The sequence below is a fragment of the Tupaia chinensis genome, unplaced genomic scaffold, assembly GCF_000334495.1.
Source record: "Tupaia chinensis unplaced genomic scaffold, TupChi_1.0 Scaffold000515_1, whole genome shotgun sequence".
Classification (NCBI taxonomy): Eukaryota; Metazoa; Chordata; class Mammalia; order Scandentia; family Tupaiidae; genus Tupaia; species Tupaia belangeri.
Window position 1 is genome coordinate 3,883,246 of NW_006160028.1, and position 24,311 is coordinate 3,907,556.

At 41.7% G+C, this 24,311-nt stretch overlaps 1 protein-coding gene across 3 annotated transcripts in view; it reads right to left on the bottom strand.

Annotated features, from left to right (window-relative positions):
* LPP (LIM domain containing preferred translocation partner in lipoma) overlaps positions 1-24,311 on the bottom strand; it is a 791,955-nt gene that overhangs the window by 696,547 nt on the left and 71,097 nt on the right. For 2 of the 3 annotated variants that reach the window (XM_027775025.1, XM_014590977.2), the window contains exon 3: positions 18,093-18,227. The exons of the other annotated variant lie outside the window; for it this stretch is intronic. The gene's annotated coding sequence lies outside the window, so the exon portion shown is untranslated. The remainder of the gene's footprint in view (positions 1-18,092; positions 18,228-24,311) is intronic. 3 annotated transcript variants of the gene reach the window in all.

Consider the following 24,311-nt stretch of genomic DNA (forward strand, 5'->3'; position numbering starts at 1 on the left):
ATATATAAAAAATAAAAAAGAAAATGTTTACAAATAGTTACTTGGGTGTCTATGGTAGAGCTGACCCAATACCCAGCTCTTCTGCCCACCTATCCACTGTGTTTTTGAGCATGTAGTACCATGTAGACCTGAATGAAAGAAGAATCAAACAGACATTATGAAAAAGGTTTGTAGGTGGGGTGGGGGCGGGAATTAAGAACCAGACCTATGACTCTACGAAAGAAGTTTGTTGAACAAATCCAGTCGGGATTACCAAATTTAGCCACTGGCCATGTTGCAATTTAGCCCATATTAAGCCTGACTCTGCACAAGTTTGGCATTCCTTATATGCTGCATGTATTTGGGGATCTGGTGGAGCTATTTCTTAAACCTTATCTAACTGGAAAAAAAGATCTGTCTCAATGCCAAAGGACAGGATGTTTCCTTAACACCCATTAGCCCAAGAAGGGTGCATCCTTTACCCTGGGATTTAACCTCATCATTTGCTGTAACCCTAGAGGACTCAGAACGTCAGGATCATGAAATCCACCAGCCCAAAGTTTTCCAATGAGCAGAGAGGTCAGTGGAATAAAGACTTTTTTTTTTTTTCCATGTGTCTAACTGGCAATTAGCAACTTATTTGGCATATTTTTTTCTTAATTTCATAATGCCCTACTTCCCATGACTAGTCCTTGAAGTTGTCGGGAAAACAAATTGTTTCTAGAAAAGCAAATTCAATTTGGGATTCTGTTACCTGAATTGTTTCTAAAGTAGTAGTTCCAACAAAGGTCAATGAGAGCTCTCTAAAGGCGTACAAAAATAGGTTGCCCATGCAGATGAGAAAGCTGGAGGTCTGAGAAGAGTAGGGCATTTTTCGTTTGTTTGTTTGTTTGTTTAAGTAAAGGAAAATAAGAAAGGAGATCAGAAAACTGAAGGGAACTGAAGTCTGCTGCCATGTGGGCTTGCATAAAGTCAATTGGTAACAGGTAAGAACAGGAAACCAATTAACTTTAAAATACAAACAAACCAACACAAATAAACCAGCAAACAACCCTGATCACTGTTTTTCCCAAACAGGGAAGGAGCTGGGGATGAATGAAAAGAGAGAAAAGGAAAACATGTGGCCAAAGGCCCAGCCACAGTATATAGGCAGTAGGATGCTATGGCATGGTACTGGGACCACATGGGAAGCCCTGGCTCAGATCCTGTGTTGACCTGAACACACCAGCTACACCTACGGGCACACCCATGCCACAGCTGACTGGGAGTCAGGAGGATCACAGTGCATGAGACTCTGTTGAGGGTAGCGGGTAGCTATCTTCTCTCTCTCTCTCTCTCAATGAAAAACAAACAAATACACCCATCAGGACAAGTAGAGAAACACAAGTCCCTAACAAGATGTGTCCCGCCGGGGCACAGGAGGCTGCTGTTGGTGTCTGGGCCGGTCCAGCACACGGCAGAGAAGCATTTCTGCCCAGCCACACAGCACCCGATGGAGAGATTGCAGCATGAATTGCCGGACAAACAGCTGACAGGAAGCCTGCACGGATAACAGGCAAAGAGGTTGAATTCAGGCTGTCTCACCAGTCCTCTCCACAACACCGTCCTCAGATCCCAGAGTAACAAGGCTGTCCCCATGTCCATTTATCATCCTATCAACAGCAGCCATTATACAGAACACTAACCTTTCTTAATACTTTCCTGTCAAAACTTTGCCCTTTCGCACACACAGTCATTCTCTGTATTGTGCTACTTCCAAAAATATCACTTTGGCCTTTACATACATATATCATGATCCAAAGTCCTAATGTGTCACAATCAAAAATGAAAATGGTCCTATATTTAAGAACATACAAAATGTCTACAAAATATTACATAATTGGCCCTGATGTCCAAACCTAACTTTTTCAGAGGATTATTTTTAATATAGCCAATGGGAAGGGCCATTGGTTCAGTGTTTCCTTCATCTCTGCTCATGTCTTCTAGGAGAAAAAGCCTGTGCTGGGAGCTTCCATGGCCTTGCCATGCTCTTCCGGCCCAAATCATGAGGCAGGGAAGAATCACAAAGAAAGGAGATGCTTCATTTCCTCTGCGTGGCCCTGCTAGCTAACTGGAAAATACGATCTGATGGCTATGATTGCACTTTTCCAATTAAAACTTTCTATGAAAGGATGCTGCAAGTCTAATATGCTAACTATTACTTAATTGGTTTATTGTAGACAAGCCTCTCAACCACTCTGGACATTCGTTTCCTCTCTACAAAATAAATCAGACAAATCCTGTAATCTTTATACCATCTTCTGGCTCAGAAATTTTATGCTTAATATGAAGTTCCTACTACTTAGTGGTCTCAGCTCTCCCTCTTAGTCTGTTCACCTCCACCACCCCTCCTTTTCTCTCTCATTCATATATGCATATGCACACACACTCCCTCACTCATCTCCAACCCACTCTTATCCACTCAACAAACATGTCAGATAAGCAATGCAAGTAATTTCTACTCATGCTCCCCACCAAATAATTACTAGTTTATGAACAAAAACTGAGACACATAGATGCTATTTACGCACAAACCGCACCTTGACATGAGCTCTTCCGGGGGTCCAGCAGTCTTTTCACCTCTGTCACAGAGGCAGTCATCTGCCAGCACCATGGGCCCGAGGGCAGGGGCGCTGAAGCTCCAGTTGCTCAAGCCTGATCTCTCTCTCTCCTCCTTACTCTCTGAGACCTTGACCAAGTCATTTGACCTCTCTAAGTCTCAGTGTCCTAACTGTAAAGTGAGGTATTTGAGATAAAATGAATTACAAAGTGTCTACCAATTTTGATATCCTACCCTAGACTTCTGAGATTTCATTAGAAATAAAAGTGAACAACTACCAAAGTCCTCTACCTGGTGCTGGCCTTTACCTACAGGCTCCTGATAAAACAAAGCAACTTCTGCATGATGTGTGCAATCAATAACAGTGCATCAACGGGGGAAAGATGTCTCATTTGTGTTTGTTTATTTGTTTATTTTCAGGCAAAGGAAGTTGTAGGCACCACCTGCCAATGTCCTCTGAAGACTCCATAATGCCCTTTTTCTTTCACAGGGGGGTCCCAACTTCAGAAACTAAAAAGGTGAATGTGGAAAACACGCAATAGAAACAATTTAGGAAAAATAATGCCATATCCCTCTTTACAACCAGTTTGACTTTTTTAAACCAATAACAATAAGAGGGGATGATGGAAAGTCAAAAAAAAAAAAACAAACAAAAAAAAACACCTGAGCACAGAATAGACTGATTTGCCTAGGATCCCTTTTGGCCCTGTAATAGGAAGAACAAAGACTTTAGTACTCATGTCTCTATTTGCTGCTCTCAACTGACATGGTTGGCCGTTTGCTTCATTTTAAATAAAATGGGGAAGCAACAAATATGTTAAATCCATCTGCAAAAAAAAAAAAAAAAAAAGGGGCATATTTGCATGTGACAAACAAAGTGGGTGCCTGAATGGGTGATTAGGCATGCAATTGCCCATCTGTACCAAGGCCCAAAGATCCCTGCAGGTGTGTCTGCTACAGAGCAGAGGTTTGAACCGAACAGCCTTCTACCAAGGAGGGCTACAGGTGGGATGGAAACCAGGACCCTGCACGACTGGACTTGCTCTGTGGTGCCCACAGCTACTGATCCAGCATCTGACTCACTGCCTCTGAATCCTAAAGCTGAAACAGAGAAATGCCTTTTGTCATCCTTTTGTTAGATTTGTGTATTCTTTAAATCACAAAGGCAATGTTTTTGTTAACAGATGTGAAATAGTTGTTGCCACTCTTCTTAGGAGCATGCATGACCACTCTGTTGCTCTTTACCCAGTCAGGCTTGCCCTCCTCTTTTCTGCCATGTCCCAGGCACAGCCCAAGCAGGGCCTTTGGGATTGCTTCTCCTCAGTCTCGCACCCTCTGCCAACCCTCTGGCTTGCTGCCTCACTACATTCAGGCCTCTGCTCACAAGTACTCTTACAGCACACCTTCTCAGATCAATGCATTTAAAGGAGTCTTCTACAATCCCTGTGCCCTTCACATGCTTAGTTCTGCTTCTTAATATAGATCACAACCTAAATATTGTAATTTACTCATTAATTTGTATATTGTCTGCCTCCATCCAATAGAACCATTTTCTGATTTTGTTTATGGTTGATTCTGTTCCCAACACCTGGAATAGTGTCTAGAATATAGCAGACACTCAATAAACATTTTTTAGGTTGATGAACCATCATTATTATTGCAAACCACTATATTAGGCAGAGCAGAGTAACATGAATGCTCTGCTGTGTGTATAAAAAAGCATTCTGATAGTACAGAAAATCAGTGACAATGTATGGGGGACTTGGTACACAGAACACAATATTCTGGAAGGATCTTAAAACGAAGTATGGAGGGACCAGTAGACCAGAGACCATGAAATGGTTATATCATTGTACTCCCACATGGCCGACTCCAATTCAAATCTTGGACCGGGTGGTTTGAAACTCAAGCTAGGCACGTGTGGGTTCATGCTCAAAATCTCAAGAGGAAAATGGAGAAGAAGGGATTGTGATATGGCCATCCTCCCCCCCCCCCCGCCGGGTGTGTGTGTGTGATTTCTTGCTTTCCATCTCTCAGTCTCTCTAAGGAACACACACGCCTATAGCAAAAATCTTTCTTGAAAAAAAGAAGTACAGAGGGGTCACCAGTTTCCATGGTGGTTAAGGTGCTGGATTCCCACATGGCCAAATGCACAGTTCAAATCCCAGACTCAGTAGCTTGAAAATCATGCTGGGTGCCTATGTTTGCATGCCTAAAAATCCCAAGAGAATAAAGGAGAGGGGACTGTGGCATGGCCATCTCCCCAGGGGGGTGACTTCTCAATTTCCCTCTGTCTCTCTCTAGGGAGCGCATGCATCCTATGAGGGGCGGGGGAGACACACAAATTAGCTTCAAAAATATATTCAGTACAAAAAAGTATAGTGATATCCTTGGTTAGCCTCCTTTCCTTCTTCAATAACGCTAAGTGGAACAAAAGATTGACCACAAAAAGTCAGCATTTATGTGTGCCAATAGAGAAAGGAAGGATCCCTTTCCTCCATAAAGCCTTCATTTTAAAATGAGAATTATTTAAATGTACACAAAACATGTCTACAGAAAATTCCAGACTCTCAAGACAGAGAGGTCATTAAGGTCATTAAGACAAATTTCTTATTTCCTCTACAAAATCCACATCAATGTCAATTTCTACTTACCCAAATATTTGTAGTGATAAAGATCTAGGACTCCCTGAAGAGTATATTCCACCTGTCATTTTCTCTTAATATTAAAAAAATGTTTCCTCATACTATCTTTCCGTTGCTTCCACCCACTGCTCCCAGAACTATTTCTGGGGTCACATAGGAAGAGTCTGTGCCCCTTCCACAGTAGAGCGCCTTGGGACAACACTATCTAATCTGTTTCTTGTTCCTCACCCCATCTCTCTTCTCCACACTAACCACTTCCAGTTCAGCATCATCCCTCCAGGGCTCTGGTGTCTGGTGCCTTAAATGTGCTAAACTGCTTCTTTCCCCGGCTCAATCGCTCTCCCAGTATCCCATGACCTGGTTTTATGCTGACCTAATGCTCAGGTAATTTGACTTTTTTGCTGAAAGCTAAGCCTTTTTCTAGTTGGAAAGAGGGGCAAAGGAAATCTTACTCAGGGGGTAAGTCTGATTCAATTAACCTTGGCATGGTCACCTGCCTTTCTAGCCTTGACCTTGAACTTCCACCTTTGACACAAATTAGAATAGCATAAACTCCTTAAAAGCAAAGAGGGCAAAGATGTGAAAGCCATTCACTGACCCAACTCAAAGACAAGAATCTAGGGACTCTCATGCCTTCAGTAAGTCATAGGCCTTCTAGTCCTTCATATCTTAGCTTCTCAACTCCCAGAGTTGGCCTACATGAATAGATGTGAGACTAGAATGTGTGGTATTTAACCAGCTCTGTACCTGCGAACTAAGTTTCAGCCCCTAACATGCTGTATGACCTTCACCAAGACACCTAAGTAAGCCAGTAAATCAAAGCATCCCAGAAGGTAGAAAAAAGAGATCTGTAAATTGCCTAATCCAAAACCAACCAAGGGATCTCTTATATGCCTTCACCTTTTCCTCCCTGCCCACAAAGAAGACACTGTTAAGTGATCATGAACTCAGTCAAGATGCCTCCTGAGAACCCCTCTTAACACAGCACTTTAAGGTGCCACTACCAATATACCACTTGGTCTTCTGAAGTAAAATGCAAACCACTCATTCTTCAGGAGAGAAATACTAAAGCCCCATGACAGGCTTTGACCATCCCAGGTCTCAGTGCTGGGGTAAACTTGAACTACCAAGGCCCCTTCCCACATTCCCCTAAGTCGGTACACCTCTTCTAACTCTGATATTCTGTGAGTATTCCTTGGAGTGTAGGGGGGGCTTGCTAAGTTCTATGAGAACAGATGAAGAGTATTCTATGAAGGGGTAGGAGCTTTGCAGGCTTGACATAAAAGATGCCTTTAGGCTGGTCTGTAGAAGGATCTGTCTGTAGAAATTAATGTGGTATATATGTCTCTAGCAGGAGAAAATCCATGATTAGAGAAGCATTCCTAGTAGAAGAAACAGCATAAGCAAAGAAATGGAGAAGACTGTTGGATACTGAGTACAGGCTGAGCAGTAACTATGGCAGAGGCCATGGAGAGCAGCAGTGCTGCAGGAGGGAGAAAAAAAAAAAAAAGAGAATGAGACAAAATAAGAAGAGTAAACCAGGGACATTGTTGAGTTGTAAATACTGAAATGGTTTTCAAAGTTAACTTAAAGGCCTTAGGAATTGTAAATGGCGATGCTGCTGGGATCAGTGCAGGACTGCAAGAGGGCTGGGCAAAACTTGCTCCAAAAACTATTGACTGGGTAGCATTTGAGGAATAATACCCCAAAACCAAAAGGCCATTACTAACTCCCTGAATACATGGAAAAAGATCCTCACCTCCAGGTTGGCTACACCACCTGGGAACCCACCAGCTACTGTAGTCAGGCTTACTACAAGGCCAACGTGGCCAAGGAAGGCTTGGTGGGTGACTGCGAGAAGAAGCTTACTACCCTGAAGGTTCCTGTGCCAGAGGGTAAATACACGGCCCAGGTGGATGCTGAAGAAAAGGAAGACATGAAAAGTTGTGCTGAGTGTGTGTCATTCCCAAAGGGCAGGATTGAAAAATATCAGCAACAGTTGGAGAAGATAAAGAACATAATTCCATTTGATGAGATGACCAATGAAGACCTGAATGAGGGCGTCCCGGAAACCACATTAGACAAGAAGAAATACCCCTATTGGCCTCGCCAGCTAACTGAGAATTTACAAAATTTTTGAGTCTGGGAGTAAGCTCCAGCTCTTGTCTTACAAACTCTGGACATTACAAATAAAAATAATTAATTAAAAAAGCTTGTAAATGGGGGGAAAAATAAAAAAGAAGTGGAAGAGAAAATAAAGACTGTTTCCATTCCCAATGTTGAGGGGGGTGTGGGGACAGGGGAGTCCTTCCTATAAACTATATTACAGGAACACTTTCATTATGTAAAAGCCTATTTTGTTTTCATGTCATTCTTAGATTACATCATAGAGTGGCTGCAGTCGTCTTGTACCATATTATAAATAAATCACTAGCTTAATCACAGAATGAGCCAGGGCCTCAGATTTAAAAGGAAAATATTAGATCATTTTTAATAACTGATATAACTCAAGCCAGTTGCCATTGAAACCGAATGAGGTGATCTCATCCTAAAGAAGTCCAAACTACCGAAGAGAGCAGAGGTGGGCTGGTCCAGACACATCTGTACGCATTCATTTACGGAGGACAAGGTCACTGCCGACACCTGAGTGGAGCTTGCCCTCTGGATTACATGGGCTTACCATGAAAACCAACACTTACTTCTAAGCAGTTATGCCTGAAAGACCTTCCTCATGAAATAGAGATTATGAAGATTTTGTTCCCAGAGCTGTTATGTTTCCAAATACCAGAAACCATGTGTACATTATAACGTGTGTATTTCTCTTGGGAGCCATTGAGCAAAATTATACTTTTAAAGCTTCTTATTCAGGAAAACATGAAATCTAGGGTGACTAAGGTGGAAATGCTACAAGTCTAGTCCACACTGAAGGTGACAGTGCAAAATGGGAAATGATACAAAAGCCTGACACAGAAAAGAGCTCTGGGTGTAACTCCAGGGGAGAGTTACAGACTACTGAGACCAGACAGTAAATAAATGCTTAATGAGCACCAACCACATACTAAGTGCCACACTCAGTGACACTTTATATACCTTTTGCTGCTTTATAAGCACAAATGACTATGAGGTAGGCACGATTTGCTCCATTTATTTTAGATGTAGAAACAGATTAAAGCCTTCCAGCCCAACACCTAGCCAGATCCATCTACATCTGAGGTGGGTTCAGACCTGCTCCTTTAACTGAAGAGCCTCTGCTCCAAACCTCTCCTTCCAGCCAGAAGTTTGTCTTACAAAGTCTGGACTGCCAGATGGGGCGGTCTCTGTTTTCTTGCTGTTTCTCTCTTTCTCTCGAACTTTTTATTTATTTATTTATTTATTTATTTATTTATATATAAATAATTTTTTTTTCTTAAGTCTGTAAGTACTATCTCTTGTCTCTGACCTCTCTTTTATCTTGCTAATTTCAGAATGCATCTACATCTGAGGTGGGTCTGGCCTTGCTCCTTTCATGTGGCATAAAATACAGAGCTGCAGAGAGAGTGCAGCTCATCTCTTCCTACACACCTTTGAATCCTCAGTTGAAAGTCTGAAGCTTAGCCCAGGTGCACCTGTTCTTTAGAAAACTGGCAGGCCTTTGTAGTATCCAGTTCCAACAACAAAAGTGCAGGCTGCTTGGTGAGCATCAGGGAAATGGAACAGTAAAGATACTGTGAGCCATCTCTCCTCCTGCACTCCTCAAATGCTTAGAATTAACTCCAAGAAGTTAGGATAGATGTATAACTCATCAGACACCACTGCAGGGGCACAAGAAATATGAGGAACCAAGAAAATCTCTCTCCCCCGAGGGAAAATAACAGCCCTTAATCATCCACAGGCAGTATAATGCAATTCATGGAAATGTCAGATAAAGAATTAAGAATTTTCATAGTGACACAACTAATAGAGATGCAAGAAAAGAGAGACAATGAACTTCAGAAGATGCAAGAGAAAATAGACAATGAGGTCCAGGAGATCAGGAAGTTCTTCCTCAAGTTATTCCACAATTTGGAAGAAGAAATACACACCATAAAAAAGAATCAAACAGAGCTGTTAGAGCTTCTGGTTGAATGTCTAACAGATGAAGGTTGTAATACAGGAAATCAAAACCTCCCTCAAAAGTCTTTAAAAAAGATTAGACTATGCAGAAGGTCAAAACTCACCTCCCTCAAAAGTATTTTAAAAAGATTAGACTATGCAGAAGGTCAAAACTTGGAAGTAGAATACAAAACTTCTGTCGTAGAAAAAAAATCACCAAAATGACTGAGAAAATAACCCCCCAACATAGAGTAATATATGAGAAATAATAGATTGCATTAAACACCAAACATCCAGATAACTGGTATCCCAGAAGGTGAAGAAACTAATACAAAAGTATTTTAAAAAGATTAGACTATGCAGAAGGTCAAAACTTGGAAGTAGAATACAAAACTTCTGTCGTAGAAAAAAAATCACCAAAATGACTGAGAAAATAACCCCCCAACATAGAGTAATATATGAGAAATAATAGATTGCATTAAACACCAAACATCCAGATAACTGGTATCCCAGAAGGTGAAGAAACTAATAAGGGCATTGATAATCTACTCCGAAACCCTGGAAGAAAAGTTTGCAAACCCTTAGAGAGGCATTCAAATATCCAGACCCAAGAAATAAAAGGACCCCAAACAGAATCAACCCAAGAAGATCATCTCCAAGTCACATCATAGACAGATTGGCTGAAACCTCAGACAAAGGCAAGATGCTAAAATTGGCAAGAGAGAAATGTCAAGTTTTTTTATAAATGTTACCCCATTGGGCTAACGTCGAACCCTTCATCGGAAACAATGTGAAGAAAGAATTGGAAAATATATTCAAAGTGTTAAATAAGAAACAATTTCAACAAAGAATACTATATCCAGCAAGATTATTCTTCATATGGGAAGAAAAGCCTGAAACATTCTCAGATAAACAAAACCTGAAAGAATTTACCAACACTAGACCAGCTCTTCAAGAAGTTATGAAGCAAGTGCTAGACCAGGAAAACTAAAGACAGACAGACAGAAATAAGAAAACAAAAACGACCAAGAAAATGGCCAATTTAATGATAGGGACAAGTACAGAAATATCAATAATAATGTTGAGTGTTAACTTCTAGGATTTAAACGGAAAGATCAGACCACAGTAACACTGCAAATTCAACAAAAGGCTAACTAGTTACATGAGACTGAACTGGTGAAATAGAATTTTACGACTTTTGACTAAAACATTACTAATTTTCTTCTATGCTTTGCCTTCCAGATTTAAGAATTTTTGTTTTGAGTGAATGATAGGTTCAGCAATATGTTAATTTTCAAATTAAAACAAACTTTTCTCCCTTCCTGACCCCTCTGCCACTGAAAAAATATTTGTAAGAATTCTTATTTTGTGGCAGAATGGTTATTTGCATAAGTTCAACAATATAATAATTTCTGTTGCTTTGCATCAGAAATTGAATTCTTATGGGGTCTTGTGCAAATAACAGACCAAATTGAGACTAAACATATTTTTTTGCTAATAAGTAGCTTAATACCTCTCTTTAGTAAAAGGAGGAATGGAGAGAGAAAAAACTGTTTCAGAAGAAAATTACAGTGCACTTGTTACTAGATTTTACCTTCACCCATATATTTCATTAATATCTTTTGTGAATCAATAAAATGTGAGGAAAAAAAGTTTATAGTATGGGAGAGAGAGAGGAAAGGGGAAGGAAAAAAGTAAAAGTACATTTAATTGACAAAAATAATGAGTAGTTACTTGCTAATGATAATGTATATAGTAAAGTCTTTGTCTTGACTGACATGCATGGTATTCATGCTGGAAAAAGACTTGTTGTACACTGTAAAGATATGTGTGATTAAATGTTAATTTTTTAGAAAAGAAACAGACTAAACATTGACTTAACTAAGATTCTGGTGCTGATATATCTTCCTAGTCCAAATTCTCTTTTACTAGGTTGCCTTCATGCAACTAAAACTATTTCCTGCTATGTACTTACAATAAAAAGAATTGATAAGAAACACGGAAAAGTATTTAAAAAATAAAAGTATAAAAAACTGAAATTCAGAGTACCAAGGGACCATGGTTTGGGAGTGGTAAGAACATCCTGGCCAGTGAAACTCAGAATGGCCAATGCTGTGACTTCCTGGTTCTGGCTCTAGGACTCCTAATAAGCTTGACCGTGATTTTAAATTTCCCAGCCCCATTCATTTTTTAGGTATCTTAAGGTAGACTCTAAGGGAACCTGTCATCGTCTATAAAAATGAACTGCCCAGCTTGGTTTTGTGAAAAGACTATTTTGGTGAGGGAAAAGACGGATGCTCCGGAAAAGAAACTTTCTGCCAGACAGAAGGTCTTGGCTGAGGTTTTCTGTCTGAGCCACTCAGCTCACGGTAATGTTGTGTATCAGTTCTCTGTTCCTCACACAAAGTCATTCATACCTGTAGAGACACTCTGTGTGAGCCAAGTAATACTGATTTATGCAACTTTTCAGGATACAGCATGACCCATTCAGGAGATGCAGATCCCTGAAATCTAATGAAGGGGACAACATCAAGGCTCAGGACTCCAAGTGCTGACCTATTTTCCCTAGTTTATTTCTGGAAGAGGACAAAGGATGAGAAAAGAAAACATGCCTAAAAGTTGTACAGGCTCATCATGAAGTGAAGACTGTGGAGAGGGAGAAGGACAAACACAGAGAGGAGATCCATGTGGTCCCTCCCTCAGTGAAGCAGTGGCTCGGTGTCCCCCGAAAGGCTGTCCATCTCCAGGTCTTCATGTCTCACCTGCACAATGAGAGGATCAAGCAAGAATTTCCAAATAGTTCAACCAAAGCAGCTCTACCTGCTGAGAAGAACGTAGAGGTATGGAAGCACAATAGTATCTGAAAACTTAGGTTTTCCTATGAAAAGCCATGCCAATTTGCATTGTGAACTATTACAAATAAGTGTTTCTATTAAGGTGTTTTAATAAAGTTCTCCTCAAAAAAGTCTTCAAGTAAAATTGATCCACGGAGATACGCTGTTTATTCAATCACTCCAGGTAACACCCACACCCACTCCACCCTAATACATCCAAGGTGTAACCAGGGTGTCTGTAGTAGGCAATCCCTAAGATGCCCCTATAGCTTCACCTTCTGGTAGTCATGCCCTGGTGTAATCCTTCCCCTTGAGTGTGGGCTACATTGGGTGACTCACTTTTAGCAAAGAGAATGAAGCAGAGGAAATGGTGTGGCATTTTTAAGAATCAGATACAAAACGGCTTGCATCTTGAGGACTCTCTCTGAGGGAAGCCAGCTGCCCATGAGCTGCCCTATATACAGAGAAGTCTACATGGCAAGGAACTGAAGCTCTTAGTCCAACAACCTGCGAGGAACCAAAACCTGCCAACTATCCTATGAGGAAGGCTGGTAGTTGATCTTCCCCAGTCAAGCCTTCAGATGGGACTGCAAGTCCAGAGACACCTGGCTTATAACTTCATTGGAGACATTCATCTAAGCTGTTCCCAAATTCCTGACCTATAGAAATGAGAGATTATAAATGTTCTTTGTATTTCTGTGTGTTTAATTTGCTATAGAGCATGTGCACTCACTAGAGACAAAAAGGGAAGAGAGATGAAAAAACAACCTCCAGGAGAGATGGCTAAGCCACAATCCCTTCTCCTCCATTCTCATCTCAGGATTTTGAGCATGCGCACACATGTGTCCAGCGTGTTTTTCAAGCCACTATATCCAGAACTTGACCTATATCTGTTGATGTAGGTCTAGCCACCCAAACCACCGCACCACAGACTGACCCTGTTTCTTGCTTTAAGATGCTAGGTTTGGGGTAATCTGTTATACAAGTATATAATAGATACCTAATACAGCATCAAACTTTGAAATGCTCAGACCTGGTGATTTTAATGATCCCTACCAATTCTACCATATTTCATCCTAGGAAGCAGACCTCATAGCAGAGATACTTTCCTGCTGGAAGACATCTACCTAGGCATGCTCTTGTCATACTGAGATGACATAGATATAACCACTATGTACCACAAAATCAAATAGGACTTTCTACAGCAGCATAGCTGTAGAAATGGGCTAGAGAGAAACAAAAACGGGAGGTGAGCAACCTCTGACCTGCCCTATTAGGGCTGTATTCTAATATCAGCCACATCAGCCTTCACAGCCTGCCCAGTTCCAGGGGGCCGAAGTGCAGTTATGGGCCCACCCTGCCAACCGCTTGGGCTTGCGTCATAAAGCTTCCTAGCTCACTGAGAAATTCTGAGACCTGCCTAGAAACCCTCCTGGATGTTCCAAATCCTCTCCTCTTTCCCCACCCTTCATACCCTGTGAGTTCTGAGGCTAGACCCTCCCTGCCTTAATTTCCCAGGCACTTAGCCTGAGGTCAGAAATGTATGTGGTGATCAATAAACATGTGTTGTAAACAACACCTTTCTAATGTGTCTTTCTTTCTCTCTGAAATGTGTATGTGTCTTTCTCTCCAGGTATAAGCTTCTCAAGATCAGCACTGTAAGTTTCTCAGGATCAGGGATGTGGCCTAATTCACCCTCGTGTGTAGATTTCGAGGTTCACTAACCTCCAAAGACAGGGCTCAGAACAGAAAACAAGCACATGCTCTGTGAAGCAGGGTAGATCTTTGGCAGCAGTCCTCAACAACTCTCCTTCTATTCTGGCATCAGATCCCCCTGGTGCACAGTAACCCAGTGAGGGAAGATCCAAGAATTCCTCTGATCTCCAAATGTCGTGACCAGGATGAAGGAGAGGTATCTGGTCTGGCCCCACAGTGTAAAGGTTAAGAACTGTGCATGGAAAGCTAGATTACAGGTGGCCAGCTACTCTTCAAATCCTAGCCTAGGCCACTTGAAAAACGTGATAGGCACATGTGAGTACATGCCCAAAATCAGAATGGGATGAGTGAAGGAAAGGAAAAGGACTGCAGTGTGACCCTGCCCATTGTGGGGAGGGTATGCTTGCTCTCTGTTTTTCTCTCTGGTCTCTGGCAATTAAAAAAAGGAGAGTAGCAGTATCTGCATAATGCCAGAAATCAAGAAGGAAAAGAAAATGGAATTAGAAGGAAAGAAGCAAGAGAGGGAACGTTACCATTCACATACCTAGGCAGCAAACACATCTCCTAGAAGACATCCCTAGTTACCTAAAGAGCTGCAGATTCAGGAGGTTGGATACATTACTGCTTAGACTCAGAAAGTCCTTTTGCGATTTTTGAAACAAATAACATAAAAGAAATAAAAGCTGGCTAAGCAGATGATCACATATGCCCAGAAACCTGCTGAGTAATTGAAGAGAGCCAAGTCAGTCGCCTCTGAGGGAAGTGACCAATGCTTTGCTTCCGGCAGAGACTAAAATCTGATACTTCTAAGGACCAAAGAGGAAATATTAAAACTGAAAGCCCTTGGCTATAGCCAACAATTGTACACTGGTTTCAACAGAGGAAAATAATTTCCTTCCCGACTCCCACTGGGCCAGTCACGCCTGGAGCAGAAGGTGTGATTATCTAATCAAACAAAGTACAAGAGTCGACTGGCTAGACCATAGCTTCCATAGCTTCCGTGGGGTCTCTCAGGCGTTGAGCTTCCTGGTTCCCCCACTCTACCTCCATCTACCTCCCGCTGTCAAAATAATAGATAAAATAAAAAATAATGGTAATGGGAAATTTAATTTCAAGTTTAACATCACTTTTAAGCAAATTTCCAGATCTAGATCCTTTTCAAGCCTAGAGGCAAGTTCATGCCCACCCAATCTTGGGGAGCACAGAGGTGCAGAGTTGGGGGGAAGAATAAACTCTGAGCGTGTACTACGCAGCAGGTGCTGTGCTGGGCCCTGGCCTTACATTGTTGTCCTTCTCCTGTATATTCATGATGAGTCTTTAAGGAAGAACACAAAAGTATTACCTTAGCATATATGGACCACACTTTGTAGTTTACAAAACAAGTTGTATTGATACTCTTGCTCTAAGAGGTAGGCAGGACAATGACTGTTTCTGATTCTGATACCAGAAAATGGAGGCAAAGGGATGTTGTTTTCCTGGAGTTAGAAGTGTAACACTTGGCGGGTCTCTGTTACCTCATCCCACCATACTTACTGTCTTTTTATGGACTCAGAAACTTCTTAACTCATACTCGTCCCCAAAACCTTTTCGGTCCATTTATTTGTTTCATTCACATAAAACTCAACCAGTGCCTGACAGAACACTTTTAGATTTGTTCCTCCTGCCCATGAAATCTCATGGTGCACTTAATGTGTCAGAGTCCCCACAAGAGCCTTAGGGCACACGGACACACACAAGCACACAGATGCTGGCAACTTCTGAGGGGGTTTTATATTTTTGAAGGTCATGGCCATGTGTGCACCAGCACCCTGCCATCTCCAGTCCTGTAACAGTTGGTGGTGATACAGCGTCTTCCTACAGACAGCCTAGCTGGTCACTGTCCTTACTGAAAGGTGGGACCAGAACCAAAACCCAACACTATCAGGAGGCTCTGACAAGGGGGTAAGCAGGCATGCAGGAGGTCCATGGTTGCTCCCATGGCTTCGAGTCCTCTCTCCTGCTCTAAACAATACCCAGACAATCCTTTGCGGGGCCACTTCTCCACTATATAGCTGGCATGAGGTTTGGAAGGAATGTTTTCATATCCAGTACTAGGAAACCCATGACTCAAACATGCTGCTATTATGCGAATATTCATTTACCCCTTCAAAACACATTGCAATCTGATTCTCAGTATGGCACTGATGGGAGGTGGGGCCTGTAAGAGGTGATTTGGTGGACATGGACTGCTGTCTTTCTCACTGGATTGGCTCTCCTACAGGAGTGAGTGAGTTACCATGAGAGTAGGCTGTTGTAAAGCAAACCTGGACCACCCCCCTCTCTCTCTGACACACATGCTGCCTTTCAAGGTTCCCCTTATGCTTCTCTACCATGTTCTGATATAGCACAGGGCTGCCACGGTAGCCCAGTTGTGAACTTCTCAGTGTGCAGAGCCATGAGCTAAATAAAACTGTTTTCTTATAAACATATTCTGCTTCATATATTCTGTTTCAGTAATACAAAATGGACTAAAGCACAACCCAATTAGCATAGTCCCAGCTTTTTGCCTTAGTGACTAATTTGGGAATGTAGCCATTGAGAATAGCCATGCAGTAATTCTCCAGCCTATGACAATATGTCAAATGGGCTCTCTCTCCTCCAAATGGGAAGGAAGGTGCATATAACCTAGTTTGCAGTGAATGGGTATCTCATTACTAAGAGGTAAAATATCCTAAGGATGAAGCCAGCACATAAGAGAGGCCAAAGCCAGGAACATCACAGAGCAGCAGAGCTGGAGTCCTGCTCAAACTGCGTCTAAAGACCACCTTCTCTCTGGATTTGCCAGTTTCCAGATGTTACAGATTTGCAGGATCACCCACCCAATTTATTCTATATATCATACTGATTTAATGTAGTCTAAGGTTGCATCAGCATTTTAGAAAACAAAGGCCTTCTTTAGAAGACGATGCCTAATAATAAAGGTTTATTATTAGCTTTGGAATACTAAATTCTTCTGAGTCTCTTCTGGCTTGCTCATATTAAGGCAACTTCTTCATTCTGCCATACACACTAATTTTTTTTTAATCTAAGTGTAAGGCTTCATAGTCATCATAATTTAATTTTAAACAGTGAAAGGTTCAAGAGGAAAAACAGGTTACAAGGATTCCCATTTACTGCTCAAACTGTACCCTAACAGAAAAATAGTTAAGACCATGTCTGAAATTCTAACACATTATAGTGTTTAAAAGTCAAAGCAGTGCTTTCCAGCCTTCTGTGTTATTCAGATCAGTGGGCACACAGAAAGTCAGTTGTACTTTTAAGATACAGTACATCGAGTGAGGAAAGACAGCAGAGTGACGACACAACTGTAAACTCAGTGGCACTGAAAATGAATGAGGTTCTATCAATCACAACATCACCTGCTCTGCTCTGAAAACTTACAGCATCAACAGAGCAAGGGGCATGATCTAGTCACTATAAAGCCAATACAGATGGGCCCTCAGCATGGAGACCACAAATCGACAATGCTAAGTGGACCCTCATCCTTAACTCCCCAGGGATTTTCCGAAGTTCTCGCCACAGCCAAGATGTCCAGTGCCATTCATTCTTTTGACCAGCCCTGCTTCTTGAACATGGTGTTCAACTCTACTTGCTAAATTCAGAGATGCCCCAAAACACAAGGGAAAACTGTTCCCATTTTCCCTTCCAGGTAGCAACAGCCTTCACACTAAAATCCCAGTGGATTCCTAGGAGGTCCTTTAAGACAAAGTTGCACACCTTTTCCCTAAGCAAATTTAGCTTCCCCGACTTCAAAGGGTTGTTATGAAAATAACGTGGGATCACAAAAATGAAGCGCCCTGCACAGAGTAAATAAGAGACGGTCTCTTCTCGTAAATGCTCACAAGCGTTAACAGACATTTTCATTTTGATCTGTCAATTTTAAGAACACTTCTCCATGCCAAAGGAAAAAGACAGAAGTGATAGAATTATTGGCAATTTGAAATCATCATTACTCCGAGTGTTCTTTTAACCCCTGTGCATGCTGCCTTCCAAGAGCCGAGTCCTGCCTTTGCCCAGCCCCGTATTTTATTCACATTATTATAACTTGTCCATTGCTAATGAAAAAGAAGGACATTTTGGTCTTTCCTAGTTCCTATCCACTCTCATTGCTAGTGCATATGCTTCTAATGGAACCAATTATTTGTTTAAACTCATTAAAACATCAACATTGATTCTAAAAGAGAAGTGTCTTTTATGTGTAGGACTCACCAACTGAGGAAAAATATCTTCCCTTTGATGAGTGCGCAGTGAAACTGAAAAAGCAAACGGACAAAAAAACACTGAAACTGGAAATCGGCTGGCTGGATTCTGTCTTCAGTTCTGTCTGAATCTAGATGTTCTCACCTGTGGAAAATGGGAAAATCAGGTTGCTTATATTAATAAGTCTTTAGAGCCATTACAGTTTCTGAACTTCCCATGTTGATGACATCTCTGGCTGGGCCGTTCTGAGAATGATACCCGGCTTGAAACCTCAATTCTAGTGGCTTGCCTCCATTCCTCCTAAACCCGCAGTCAATTTCTGGCACTTCCATTTCATTAATCTGTCTCAGAATAAGAGAAGAAAGAATGCTGGAGTCTCAGTGTTTAGGTCTCAGCTCTCCTGGGAAAACAGCTTCATCTCAATAATAGATGAGGGACCAGCAGGTAACACAATGGTTAAGGAGCTGGACTCCCATGTGGTCTTGATCACAGTTCAAGTCCCAGACCCAGTGGCTTGAAACTCATGCCAGACACAATATGTGTGTATGTGTGTGTGTGTGTGTGTATGTGTGTGTGTGTGTACCCAAAAACAAGAGGAGAATGGAGAAGGGACTACGGCATGGCCATCCTCCCTGAGGAGTGATTTCTTGCTTTCTATCTGTCTGTCTCTTTCTCTCCAGTGAGCACATGTGCCCTATAGAAAATGTACCCCCCCAAAAAGAAGTGAGTTAGATCAGTTAGTTATTCACATTTTAGACAAGAAAATAATTAACAGAAATTCAAAGTATACCAAATAAAGAGAAAAAAGGAATATGAGATTAAAAACAAATTTCAAATTTGGAGATCTAGTGATCCTTTTGAACTTTAGTTTCCTTGCATGAAAAATGAGATCCAGTGAAGGGCTGAGAGCTGGACAATCATTGTACCCCTGGTAAATCATCATTAAAGGTTTCACTAGAACTATCAGTCTTATGCTAGATACTATACAATATAAATACATATATATATATATAGCATAGTATTCAAATAGTATACTATTTGAATATATATATATATTCCAAAACTAATAATGAAATAGTATATATCTGAATACTATGAAATAGAATATATATATATATATAAAAATATAAAAATTTCCAGGGCAGTGATCTGTCTGAATCTTGTTCTTTATGAATGCAGGAGATATGACTTATGAGAAAAATGAACACACCTATTCTTGTTATTTTAAACATTTAACCAATCATATAATTGGTTAATGTACATTATTTCATTTGATCTTCAAATATCCATATAATCTCAAAGATGGAAAGGAAAGTTGCCCATCTCAATACTTATAACTGCCAAGAAGAGAAGCTGAGGGCCAGGGTTGGGAGGTAGCCACTCCTGCAGCCTGTTAGGGGTGGTCAGCCCAGGGATTGCTCTACTGGATCACTCACCACCCACTTGGACAGAAGACACCAAGACCCACTGAGCAGATGGACTTCCCCTAGGTCACACAGTCAGCTTTGGAGTCAAACCAGGACTTACACACCCAAGTCTCTGAACACTTGCTTCGAAGTTCTACCAATGTATTCCAACTGCAAGAGAAAATTAAGTAGGGAAAATAGACCATAATCAAGATAAATCCAGTAAAGCACTATGCTTTCTATGAGCTAGTGGGTCTTCAGCAATATTAAAGCTCTCAAAGCCATTTCCACTGAAATGGGAGAGAGGCATAATCGCAGACCTCCTAAGGAATAGTTTTAGGAGGCCCACATTAGACTTGTGGATGGTGCAATTTCATCAAAAAAAGAAAGGCTACCCTTCACCTAGAAATCCTATACAAATCAATGCTTCTCCTCGCAGAGAGAGAGAAATCACAACAATTTCTCCAACAGCAGCAAAGGACGTCTGATTTCCAAGAGTTCTAAACTCTACTGAAAAAGAAAATCTCTTCACCCTTGGCTCAAGGGGTATCACACACTCCCCAACTTCCCTCCATGCACAAATGAAAGTGGTCTCTCTTTTTCATAGTCAGCTTCTCTTTTAATAATTTCTTTTCCATAAGGAGAACAAGCAGCTTTACTAAAGAACCGCTGTGAAATGATTGAAGTTCCCATGCAAACAAACCATTAGCAGAGTTCAAATGCAATTTAAATTACCAGTTGTTAAAGTGCTCCTCAATTTCGTGGTAAGTTTCCAAGGAGAATTACATGCTATATACAATTTAATTGGTTGTTTTCTATTTTTTAACATCCATTTATCCCCCCCACCCTTATATTTCAGAAGTGTCTATAAAAGCTTCCCTTTAAAAAATTATACATTGTTGAATAGATTAAATCTAAAGATTGAAAAGTATCAGAGAAACAGCTGCAGGATTACGCAGTTCAGCAGAAACTGATGGTTTTGACACCACAAAACATGCACAATTTAAAAATCTCAGGAGTCACCTAGTAGAGCTCTCACTCTTCATAGACGAAGACACTGAAGCCCTAAAAGGGGAAGGAGGGGTTGGCCGGAAGTCTTCTCTCTGATCAGGGACAGATCGAGGATAAGAACCAAGACTCCTAACTCCCAGCCCCTTGCTGCCTTGTCTCACCTTGTCTCACTGAATGTCTGTCCTAAGTGGTAGCAGACAAAGGATGAAGTCAATAGGCTTGATTTTTTACCCACATTTTTAAAAATCTGCAGCCCTCTTTATATATACTTCTGACCTCAGGAGTGGAGATGAGCAAGGACATTTATCTGTCCAAAAGAGAAATACACCTTCATGAACGAGCACAAAGGAGCCCAAAACAAGTCATTTAATGAGCAGATTCTTAGCAGGTCAAGTCAACACCCCTCTAGACATATTAAGCAAGTTACGGAACATTGAGACTACAGATTTCCACTGCTTTACTTAGCCCTGAACTAGTGGCTGTCCCTGGAGGAAGAGGATAAAGGACCACCAGAGCAAAGACAGGTCTTCTCCCATCTGTAAGTGGAAAAGATTTCTGGAAGCCATCATTAGTGAAACTTCAAGTAAAAAGCTTCGATACTGGACTTGTGAGGTTGATTTCACACCCACCTGTTCCTATCTGCAAAATGGTACTAATAGCACACGTCACCTCCTAGGAGTTCCTGCCCAGCATACCCAGCACAGAACCTATATACAACGTGCATCGGTTTGCGCTCGCCTCCTTCTGTGGCTTCTACCACTTTTCTAAGTCTCTGGTTCTGTGGTTCTAATTTATTTGGACTAAACCAGAATCTTGCATGCCTTCTATGTTCCCTGTGTTAATCCTGTATATCCTTAACTATAAACTCATGTATTTTACCATTCTAAAAATGAAAAACACATGCATAAAATTCATACATCTAAGTATTTTCCTTCGAAAGTAAATTTCTTTTTTTTTTTTTTTTTTTGAGATTTTTGCTATAGGGTACATGCACTCACTGGAAAGACAGAGAGACAGAATGTAAGAAATCACCCCCCCATGAGAGGTAACCACACTGTGATCTCTTCTTCTCCATTCTCCTCTCCAGATTTTAGGCATGCACACACATGTGCCTGGCACTGAGTTTCAAGCCACCACTGTCATTTTAACAAATGAATCCCCCTCTGAGGTCAGTTTCCAAGTTTAGGACTTGAACCTGTTTAACTACATAGAAGTCCAACACCTTAACCACTATACCACCTGTTGGCAAACTTCGTGAAACTGTTTTTGTTTCAAATGTTATTATGTGAAACACACAATAATAAAATATCTATTTCATATTTAAAAACCCAAACTTTTCATCAGCCCTATGAGAAAGATTTTCCAATTGTACAATAAGAAAACTGAAGACCAAGGAAGTTGGGTAACTCCCCAAGGCAAGGGGTTTTTGTTGTTGTTGTTGTTGTTGTTGTTTTGAGAGAGGTTTTTGACGTGTGCTATTAGTACCGTTTTGCTATAGGACGCGTGCACTCGCCAGACAGAAGAGACAGAGAGACAGAAAGCGAGAAATCACCCCCCAGAGGGGATGGCCATGTTGCAATCCCTTCTCCTCCATTCTCCTCTTGGGATCTTGGGCACGCACGCACACGCGCCCGGCATGAGTTTTAAGCTACAGGGTCCAGGACTCGAACCACAGTCAACTACATGGGAGTCCAGCAACATAGCCATTACACTAACTGCTGGTCCCCCCAAGGCAAGGTTTTGAAGCTAGTAAGCAGTAAAGCCAGGACTTTAACCCATGTCTTCAAGCTCCATAACATGAGCTTCATAATTCACAGTTACGACTATAATATAGGCACCTGTTATGGTATGTACAGAAATATACCTAAATCGCTCATGCTATTTTCACATTTTAAGGAATAAAAATTAATAAAAACAAAAATACAAAAGCCTGGATTTTCAAAGTGAAGGGAAAAAAAGTTCCTATGAGAAGTGGTAAATCCTTCCTGAATTCTTCCTTGCTGTTATGTTCTTAAATGAAATAAAAAGCTCAGAGACCTGGCACGAAGCAGACATCTACTGATATTGGGGAGACAGGCTTAGGAAAGGTTAGCAATGAGCTGTTATCGAGCCAATTCAAAACAATTTTCAAGTGGCTGGGCTCATGATTAAACAAAGCATGGTTCACCTAGGTATGGGCTTCTGAAACAATTATTAGCTGACACAATGTCTTGTGCCTTGCATTCAGAAGTTCACAAAGCAGGAGACTGCTAGCACCTCCTACCATTCCTAAGGCAGCTGGTGGACCTTCAGGTGTGAGTACTGGGTCCGACGTGCCTAGAGCTCTCAGAGAACTCCCAGGCTCGCTTAGGAACACAGTGCAACACTCAGGGCAGAATGAAGAGTACACCAAAGTAAAACGACATGTAATATTCTTCTGAGGGTCTGGAAGTTCTCTGCAGATGATGTGAATTCTAAACTAAGCCTAAACACCCCAGAGGATTTCCATGTATGAGGAGGAGGAAAATAAGCCCAGGGAACACAATGTGCAAGAGTCTCGAGGAGGATGAGTTCACAGTGTTCTCAGGGAAAGTGACTAATACGGTGAGGCCAGTGGCAGAGGACATGGAGGGATGTGTTGGGATATGAGGCTGGAAAGAAATGCTGTAGCCAGAACGCAGCGGACCTTGTATCTCAGGCTAAAGCACATTCATCTTAAAACTCATACGTATTACATTTTGAGAAATGATATGAGAGAAAGTTAAATGAAAGCTGTCATTTTAACACAGGAATAAAATGCCCCTCAGAGGTCAGTTTCCAAGTTTAAAAAGGGTAGGACTGTCCAAAGGAGAGTTTCCTCTAACAGGGGACCTTCCCTGCAGCCCTACCCACAAAGAAGTCAGAAGAGAAAGTGGCCCTCAGAGCAGCTTTCATCCCACACCTCCAAGGACGCTTTCCTCTAACACTGGAGCTCTCATCCACGTAACAGACCAATGGAAGACCCAGGAAGGAGACCAAGTGTCGCGTTCCAATATGAACTACCACTGTGTCCAGGAAGCCGCAAGCACAACCCAAGATCTTGAATCACAAGAAGACCAACTGGAGACAGATTCTAGACTCCTTTCTGTCTCTCAAGAAGCGGGAGCCAGGGGCCCATCCAGCCTGTACTCCGTTCCTCGAGCCGCACATCACAGAGCTCTCAGCCAGGCCTGACGCCAAGTGACTAGGGCCTTCGAGAGTGCTGAGTGTGTGCTTCTGTTACCAGTTAGGCCGTATGCAATCCTGCTCTCCCTTCAAGGAGCTTCTGTAGCAGTTCCTATATGGCCCAGGTCTTGGGAAGTTGTGATACCTTCTATATCCTTGAAAAGCTCTCCACCTACGACAGGAGAGAGAATATGTAAACGTGTAGAAAGAGGCCAGTGCCATGGAAGAACACAGACCCCAATGAAAATCTTCAAAGCACACTACAACATGGAGTGCTCATTTACACTCATGTGACAAAGGGGGAAACTCAGCTCAAGCAAGTTAACCAACAGCTAGGTAGCGTCACAGCCAGGATTCAAGTCCAGATCCCATGTCTGTAAGGTGCCATCCGTTTATACCCTACAGCTAACAGGTGGGAATGAGAACAGAGAACAGGGAGATGACTTTGACTGCAGAGGAGCAGACGCCAATCAGAGATGACTTCCTTTTGAGGGTGACGTCTGTGTGTAAGTTCACAGGAGGAGCAGGTCTATGGATTAAGATGGGAAAGGTCATCTCGGGCCAAAGGAACAGCAGGAGCTAAAGCATGACAGTGCAAAAAAGGCAGGGAATGTCTTAGGATCAGCAG